General features: G+C 39.0%; 1 non-coding gene across 1 annotated transcript; it reads left to right on the plus strand.

Moving 5' to 3' along the window:
- The first annotated feature begins 1103 nt into the window (after positions 1–1103).
- trnar-ucg (transfer RNA arginine (anticodon UCG)) lies at positions 1104–1176 on the plus strand. The gene has a single exon. It is a non-coding gene; the product is annotated as a tRNA-Arg (tRNA).
- The last annotated feature ends 8213 nt before the right edge of the window (positions 1177–9389 follow it).

Below are 9389 nucleotides of genomic sequence, written 5' to 3' on the forward strand. Positions count from 1 at the left end.
ACTGTTAAACAGCCACCACTATCATTGAGTGGCTGCTGCCAACACACTGACTCAACTCCAGCCACTTTAATAATGGGAATGGATGGGAAATGATGTAAAATATATCACTAGCCACTTTAAACAATGCTACCTAATATAATGTTTACATACCCTACATTATTCATCTCATATGTATACGTATATACTGTACTCTATATCATCTACTGCATCTTTATGTAATACATGTATCACTAGCCACTTTAACTATGCCACTTTGTTTACATACTCATCTCATATGTATATACTGTACTCGACACCATCTACTGTATCTTGCCTATGCCGCTCTGTACCATCACTCATTCATATATCTTTATGTACATATTCTTTAGATGCACTATTGTAAAGTGGCTGCTCCACTGGATGTCATAAGGTGAATGCAGCAATTTGTAAGTCGCTCTGGATAAGAGCGTCTGCTAAATGACTTAAATGTAAATGTCTTTATCCCCCTACACTTGTGTGTATAAGACAGTAGTTTTGGAATTTTTAGTTAGATTACTTGTTGGTTATTACTGCATTGTCGGAACTAGAAGCACAAGCATTTCGCTACACTCGCATTAACATCTGCTAACCATGTGTATGTGACAAGTAAAATGTGATTTGATTTGATTTTGATTTGATAAAGTAATCAATAAACATTAAATGTAATATTAAGATCATCAACATGAAAACATGATGATTGCTAAATAGGCCTACTTTAGAAAACTGCTATAACTACAAGCGGCATTGCAGAGAATGGTCAGAATGCTGTTTACAACAGAATAAAAATATCCCTAAAATTCCTAGCCAACGTTTTGCAATCCTCAACTCGCATCAATGTGACACATATAAACAATGTTAATCGGGATTTCCAGGCATGGATTGTGAAACATTGCAGCAGACCAGGTATCTAGCGATATCCAGTGGCAGGGATGACCTCCCCTTGCGGAAGTGTGTAAAATAAAGCGAATGTTTTGCAAAGTACATGGCCAGTATTTGACGAAAATACGTTAAATAAATAAATTAGTCACTGGCTAAAACTAATAATATTATCGAATATTATCGCGTGTTTTCATTAAATGCTTAACGGCCTCGTGGCCTAATGGATAAGGCGTCTGACTTCGAATCAGAAGATTGCAGGTTCGAGTCCTGCCGGGGTCGGTTTTTTGGGAAATGATTGACGGATGATGGACCTTAACATGCACGACTTGCTTCGTCAGTCAATGTGATGATCACGGATACAATCATACAACAGGCTATATAGTATGGGAATCAACGATATGTTCATCTCTTAGTTATTCCTGAATAGAAAAATCAATCTCTTGATAACATTCTGTGCACTTCATGCTCTTTGCAAAGTAAACTTGCTGGGCTATTCAATTGATTTGGCCTTTATCCTTAACCAAGGTATGATTTAAAAAATGTAAAAAATTATTATGGAAAACCATCGCTAGGGGTCAGTCTGTCCATTCAAACTGAAAATAAACCTCCCATTACCCTCTGCATGAAGGAAGGCACACATCAATAACAAAATCTCAGAACGAATTAACACAACTGGGCTTTCATTGCTTTAATTAGATAAGCCGATATTCATTACAACATCATGATGGTGATAGGCCCAGTAGAATGACCTTATGTTTATTATATGTCAATTTCTCGTGGCATAAATTTGTATTCAGCTATTTGGACTACATTTGGGCATGTTGTAAGACATTTTTTTCATAATTTCTGTCAAATGTAAGCCTACATAAAAAATTAAATGCATTCAAATGTTGCCACTGTGGTGCAAAGGGAGTGGAATGCGTGGACACCAGTAGGTCACAGTCTTGTAGCTCTGGTAGGGTCACCGGCAAGAACTTGGCCCCTGCCCTGCTCCATGTGCTTTGTTATAGCTGGGTCAGCTGACAGTGTCACGAACGATGAGCATACATCAGTGGGGCTAGCTAGCAACAATGACAAGAAACTGCCTGCCATGTGTTGAATCATAAGTGGCTCGTTTGATCTTGTTCTTGATACCAAGTCTTGTTTTGAGGTGTTTTGACTGCCAAGTCTATGGCTAAAATGTGCTAGCTAACCAACAACTGTAACGATGTATTTGAGAGAAATGTGTGCATTGTGCAACTTTGTTTTCAATAAACATTGGAGACAAAATATAGCTTAAATGTCAACAATCTGAGAAGGGGGTTATCAAGGCACAAGGCGAGACCCAGATGCAGACACAGGAGGCAGATGGTTGGAGTCTTACAATGTTTAATAATCCAAAGGGGTAGGCAAGAGAATGATCGTAGACAGGCAAAAATGTCCAAAACACATCAGAGTCCAGAAACAGGCAAGGGTCAAAACCGGGAGGACTAGAAAAAGGAGATTAGGATAAGGAGTACAGGAAAAACACGCTGGTTGACTTGACAAAACATACAAGACGAACTGGCACAGAGAGACAGGAAACAGGGATATATACACTGGGGAAAATAAGCAATACCTGGAGGGAGTGGAGACAATCACAGGAGCAGGTGAAACAGATCAGGGCGTGACAGGGGGTAGCTGCATCCCAATATGGCGATTGGAGTATGGGCGAGTGGGTGTGTCGAAAGGAAATTAGTGGGCGTGTGGAAAGGAGTGGGTGTGTCAAAAGTGCTCTGCTATACTTTTGCCGGTTTTGATTGAGCTGTGTTTTTTGGGGGTCACTCAACTAGGACGTTGTACCGATTTTTGTACACCAGTAATGCCCATTTGATGTAGACTTCAGTTAGAAGAACAGTTTGGGCTGACCGAGTTTGAAGTGGAGGGAGTACAGGGTTTAGCATGTCTCTCAAGGAGGCTAAAAAGAGATTTTGGCTTGGAAAATTAATATTTTCAGGAGGCGACAATTGTTTAAGGGAGGAGAAAGTAGCCACGCTTTGCCTTGATGACAGATTTGCACAGTCTTGGCATTCTCTCAACCAGCTTCATGAGGTAGTCACATGAAATACATTTCAATTAACAGGTGTGCCTTGTTAAAAGTTAATTTGTGGAATTTCTTTCCTTCTTAATGTGTTTGAGCCAATGAGTTGTGTTGTGACAAGGTAGGGGTGGTATACAGAAGATTTGGTACATCATATGGCAAGTCCATAATATGGCAAGAACAGCTCAAATAAGCAAAGACAAACGACAGTCCATCATTACTTTAAGACATGAAGGTCAGTCAATGAGGAAAATGTCAAGAACTGTGAAAGTTTCTTCAAGTGCAGTTGGAAAAACCATCAAGCACTATGATGGAACTGGCTCTCATGAGGACTGCAACGGGAAAGGAAGACCCAGAGTTACCTCTGCTGCAGAGGTAAGTTCGTTAGAGTTAACTGCACCTCAGATTGCAGTCCAAATAAAAGCTTCATGGAGTTCAAGTAACAGGCACATCTCAACATCAACTGTTCAGAGGAGACTGCGTGAATCAGGCCTTCCATGATTTAATTGCTGCAAAGAAGCCACTACTAAAGGACACCAATAATAAGAAGAGACTTGCTTGGGGGTAAGAAACATGAGCAATGGACATTAGACCGGTGGAAATCTATCCTTTGGTCTGAAGAGTCCAAATTTGAGATTTTAGTTCCAACCGCCATGTCTTTGTGAGTGTAGTTCCCACCGTGAAGCATGGAGGAGTAGGTGTGATGGTGTGGGGGTGCTTTGCTGGTGACACTGTCTGTGATTTATTTAGAATTCAAGACACACTTAACCAGCATGGCTACAGCAGCATTCTGCAGCGATACGCCATCCCATCTGGTAGGTATTTAGTGGGACTATCATTTTTTTTTCAAAAGGACAATGACCCAGCACACCTCCAGGCTTTGCAAGGGTTGTTTGACCAAGGAGAGTGATGGAGTGCTGCATCAGATGACCTGGTCTCCACAATCACTCGACCTTAACCCAATTGAGATGGTTTGGGATGAGTTGGATCGCAGAGTGAAGGAAAAGCAGCCAGCATATGTGGGAACTCCTTCAAGACTGTTAGAAAAGCATTCCAGGTGAAGCTGGTTGAGAGAATGCCAAGCGTGTGCAAAGCTGTCATTTAGGCAAAGGGTGGCTACTTTGAAGAATCTTTTATTTGTTTAACACTTTTTTGGTTACTACATGATTTCAAATGTGTTATTTCATAGTTTTGATGTCTTCACTATTATTCTATAATGTAGAAAATAGTCAAAATAAATAAAAACCCTTGAATGAGTAGGTGTATCCAATTTTTAACTAGAGTACTGTATGTTTCAGTAAGATTGGCTTCTTAGTCTCCCGATGTTGCGCCTCTGGGTGTAGAAAGTCTGATAATAGTGCTCAATTTTGCCCCTAGTGGCCAGTTTTGAAGGCATTTCCTGACGTCCTCAGGACATGGATAGACATCCAATTTTGACGTCAATCTTGAACCACCTGGCTGATTGGCTATACAGTTAAACCATGCAAGGTGGTTAACTGTAGGCTACACATGCTCACAGTTTTTTTTTGGTGCGATAGACAGTCATGTCCCTTTTGACAGGAAATTAATATCCAAGCTCGAACAGTTATTTGGACAAAGCCATTCTCAAAACATCACTCATATAGGCTGTTTCAACGCGCATTAGTCATCTATTTAATTGGAAAGTTTATAGGGACATATATTCAACGTACACCACAATAAGTGTTGTTTGTGTTCACAAACAAAATAAACACCAGAACATTGGACCAACTACTGAGAGAAAAGTCATCATTTCATTCATGGCAGATTAGTCAAATGGAAAAATAAAGTCTGAGTTCAAATTCCACCAATTCAAATAATATAATGGCTTCGAACGTCAGGGAATCAAATAAAAACTCCCATATAGGAATTGAGTCATCATTCAGCCATAGATCAGTTAGAATTTAATGTTACTGAATTAGGCTACTATAACATTAATCAATCACCTACGTGTACGTTGCCATATTGTAATCAATGTTGCTGGATGAAAAATCGCATTTTACCCACCAGTTAGGCCTACGCATAAATTATTATAGCTATCAAGTGAAACTTACAAATACCTCTTAGTTTTGTGTCTGCGTGATGGCTTTCCCTATATGGCTATGTGATGGCCTACATTTATAGAGTAAACATGAGTCATAACGTTTGTTGTAAGAAGCCATAACTGGGAATCACCAATTATATTATACTGTAGATTGCTCCGTGTAGATTGCATTGCCTTATCATAACCGCAAGCATACAATAACGCTTCAATAACCGGCACATTTGGATTCCCAAAGTGTAGCAATTGGCACTGACTTGATAATGGAGTAACTCAATAAGTGTTGATAAGAAATGTAAAGACTATATACCCGTGGCTCCCATGCACCTTACGAACACATGCGCACATAAAAACCATTGGTTACATCTGGTTCTGTGATTGGACATAAAACGAACTGTCACTGGAATGACGTCACGGCGGCCGTAAATTGTCAACAGAGGACGCTCGCAGCAGACGAGTAGAGCTCGGAGGACTAGTGAAGGAGACGGACTAACCCGGAGAAGACCGTGCGTGTTTATCCAATGATTGGATCGCCAGATGAAGAGTGAGACCGCGAATTAGCCAGACATACGCACTTGGAGGGAAGGTAGAACTGAAGACTAAATAAAGGGGATTCCAAAAATATATTTCTTCATCTTGGACCTAAAACACAAGTAAGCCATATCAGCATCACTAAGAACTGACATGGTATCTTATTCCATGAATTGATTGCATTTTACAATGAATCTGTTCTCTCGTCATGTCCATATGGTCTGCCTGCTACCTTGGATGTATCTGATTTGCTGGTGGTCGCCTTTTACTTACAATTATCGTTTTTAGTTGTGCCATGTTTAGAAATAGGCGTGCGCTTCTGGCATCGGTGACATTGAGCAGATTGGGGTATATGTTATTTCTTTACATCAAATATAAAATAATCCTACATTCTTGTCCAAAGTGTTATAACAATGTAGGCCTACTGTGTTATTTTCAGTAATAGATTACAATACAGTAATTGTGTAGGTTATAGCCTTGCTTTTGAGGAGAATAGCCCTTGGTTCAGAAAGCAGGTCATTGGCACGAAGTCTCATTAAAAGTGATCAGGCCTAGAAGCACACAAAGGCAACTCTGCAATCATATGACAGTCTGTTAAATAGGTCTCCTTTCATGTCTTGTATGTTTGTAAACGGGTCGGTCGGTGGTTTTTAGATCGGAACGTGGTTGAACCGAAGCGTGGCAAAGGGCCGAGACCTGTACGATCTGTTCTCCACGTCCAAGTCATCCTCTAAATATGTTCAACTTCTAAACAGGGACGTATAGGCTATGAGCAAATCAGTCTTTGAAGCTAGTATGCACAACTAGGCCTAGTGTTGTTGTTCTTAAAACTATATACACAACAAATAAGTATTGCGATTAAGAAGACTCCCAGAATAGAAGTAAACCTAGGCCTGCTTTCAATTGTCTATATGCCTATGTAATTTGATTATAGACAAGGACCTGTTAAATTTGGTTGTAGTTCTGTAACCTTTATTAATGGATAGAAGGAAAATAACTGACCAAATGCAAACAAAACCAGTACGCCCTATGCAGCCTAAACCCTTACACAACTAATTAGTAATTTCGTAAATAGAAATGTAATTTTGCCTTTTTTTCAATGGAAGCAAAATAGTTTAATTTCTGTGTAAGTGTTGTCCAATTATTTTAGCCAAATTAAATGTAACAAAGCACCTGTTGGTTAGGTCAGTGTCATGCTAATTAATCAACACTTTTCACATCACATTTACTGAATTACCTACTAAGATTACAATCTTCATTTTCAAGATTTAACACAATAATATACTATTTTACTAGACTATGATCTCATACTAGACTACAGGAGAATATCCTTTATTTTTCTCTCTCCGAGATAAATGAAAACATCTCAAATTGACAAGGAAACATCTCCAAAATGTTGTAGAGATATCCCCTAAATTACGATACTTGAATAATTTAATTTGGTGACAGAGAACTATAGGCTCAACATAAACCAGGTCGCATGCGCATATGATACAAACACTTGTGTTTATCATAGAACAAATTATGAACCTCTCTGTTCGTACTGTTTTTTGTTTGTTTTTGTTTTGGTAAGCTACACATACATATATGTTTTATTAAATCAAAGGCAATGTAGTTTTTAACTCGAATCGATTGTAAGCCCTAGATATTTTATAGGCTACTTGTTAATGGAACTTAGTTTTGATTATGTTTTATTTGGAATCTATTATAGATATTAGAAAAGTAAATATAATCGAATGACATGCCTATTAATAATAATGTGTATCAGTATAGGCCTTTTTGTTGTCATAGCCTGAAAGAAGTGGTGCTATATTGTAATTACAGGCCAAACTGTATAAACACACTTATAGTCCATGTTATTCCAGGTCTTATTGGTCTTTTAAAAATTACTTTGTTGCTTTGCTGTCCGTGTCACATGGACATCTACGAATAGAATAAATAGACATCTCTAGAATAGAAAATAATTCTTCACCTCTTATTTTCGGCCATCATTAGGAAATGTATAGCCTAATGGTCATAAACATATTTAAATCATATATGTCATTCTTCCTCTCTTAAGGTGTCTGATGAAGCACGCCATCACTACCCGCTCACCAATCCGCCATGAGTCTGAGGCAGCAAGATAAAGTAGTCTACGAAAATGTGAACCGGAGGTCGTTTTCTGTCTTTGGTTATCTAGCTGTATGAGTGTTAAATACCTGTCATAAAGCTAGATAACCGAAAGTAGAAATTACTTCCACATTCTTGTTCCGGTGGAAAATAAGGCCTAGGATATGCCTAAAACTAAGTTAGGCCTTTTGACAAGTTTCGTCAAGTTCCACCTCAAAGGTAAGCAACACGTCATGTTGTTAATTTAAAAACAATTAACATATTTGTTGTCACACTGCTTGCAATGGAATTGGTACAAAATTATGGTGTTTTTAATATTTTGTAAAACGCTTACAAATCGAATCAAATCAACAATAAAAAATTTCAGACTTTTTAATTTCAGACAAAAAATATGAACAGATGTACGGCCTAGCCTACTTTTCTCCCAACTCACTGACATCGTAAAACATGTCTTAGTTTTGATATGGCCCTCTCGACAGTTTTTCTTGGCATATTTGGCTGTTTCCTAATGACTATGTTTGTGGCCTAATAAGGACTACAGGCCTCTCTTTACATTTGTAATAAATAAATAGGCCTGATGTTGACAAATGTTTTTCGATTTCGATTTAATTTTTGTTGGTGGCATTAGTCGGGGTTGTATGAATCTGTTTCGATTGGTTGGATTAGTTTGTCTTCTAATCGCGGAGCCTGGCCACCTGGGAGCTGTCCCGTCCATTCTAGAATATGGTGCTGAATGCTAAACAGCTCGCGCCCACTCGGAGAGAACGGCGCGCGCTCTCTGGCGTCATCACCACCAATGTGTACACAATTAGGCCTCCCAACTGAAATGAATCTCTTTTACAATTTGGCAAAATATTATAGTAGGCCTATTCCTTGTTCAAGCCATTAGGAAAACAAAAAATGCAAGGATGTTTGAAATAATGGTCAAAGCACTAAGTGTTTCAGGCAGTGTAGGCTATTTGAATAAACAATACACTAGCAATGCAACTGAAGTTGTATGGTTTAGGCCTACTCTAAGAATACACCCATGGGTAAGAAAAACACTTGCAGACTGCAGTTAAAATTAAAGTGCATCTGAGAGCTTGGGAGTAATTCTACCAATACCTTGACCTCTACCTCTCAATAACAAGGGCAGGGGCATCCGAGATACAGGGCTTGAACATCTGAACTTGGTACTTCACCTACTCTGTATGCTTTGGGCAGAGAATTAAGCAACTGAGATTGTAAAGCCTAGAGAGCTCTAAAGTGAGATGAGTTTTCATTCATCCCCTTAACTACCTGCTGCAGCGAAGCTCACTGTCAGTCCATGCCTGGCTAATTGCTTTGATTCAAATAGGGAGATTGGATTTATGCGAAAAGTCCAAGGTCTTTTCCCTTGCAGGCATGGGCCAAAGCTTTCACTCAGTGTGGTCTTCACAGTATTCTGGGAATTCTGTATGCCATCACAAAATCTTGCAATAATTTAGATTTCCTTTGATTCCATTAATTGTGGTGTTGTTAGCCTGGTTGTATGATGTAAAAAATTAGGATTTGGGGAGAGGCTTCTGGGAGAGGCGTGTGTGCGTGTGCTTACCATACAATCTTCCAGAGGCAGCTGACAGACAATTCACCTCTGTGTTAGTAGAATGTGTGGAGAAGTATGGTATGAAATAATTACTTAATCACTGTGTAGGTAGAATGTGTATTAGACATATGGTATGAAATAATGACTAAATCCCTGTAGAATTGGTTTCT

This window comes from Oncorhynchus nerka, linkage group LG9a, assembly GCF_034236695.1.
Source record: "Oncorhynchus nerka isolate Pitt River linkage group LG9a, Oner_Uvic_2.0, whole genome shotgun sequence".
Lineage (NCBI taxonomy): Eukaryota > Metazoa > Chordata > Actinopteri > Salmoniformes > Salmonidae > Oncorhynchus > Oncorhynchus nerka.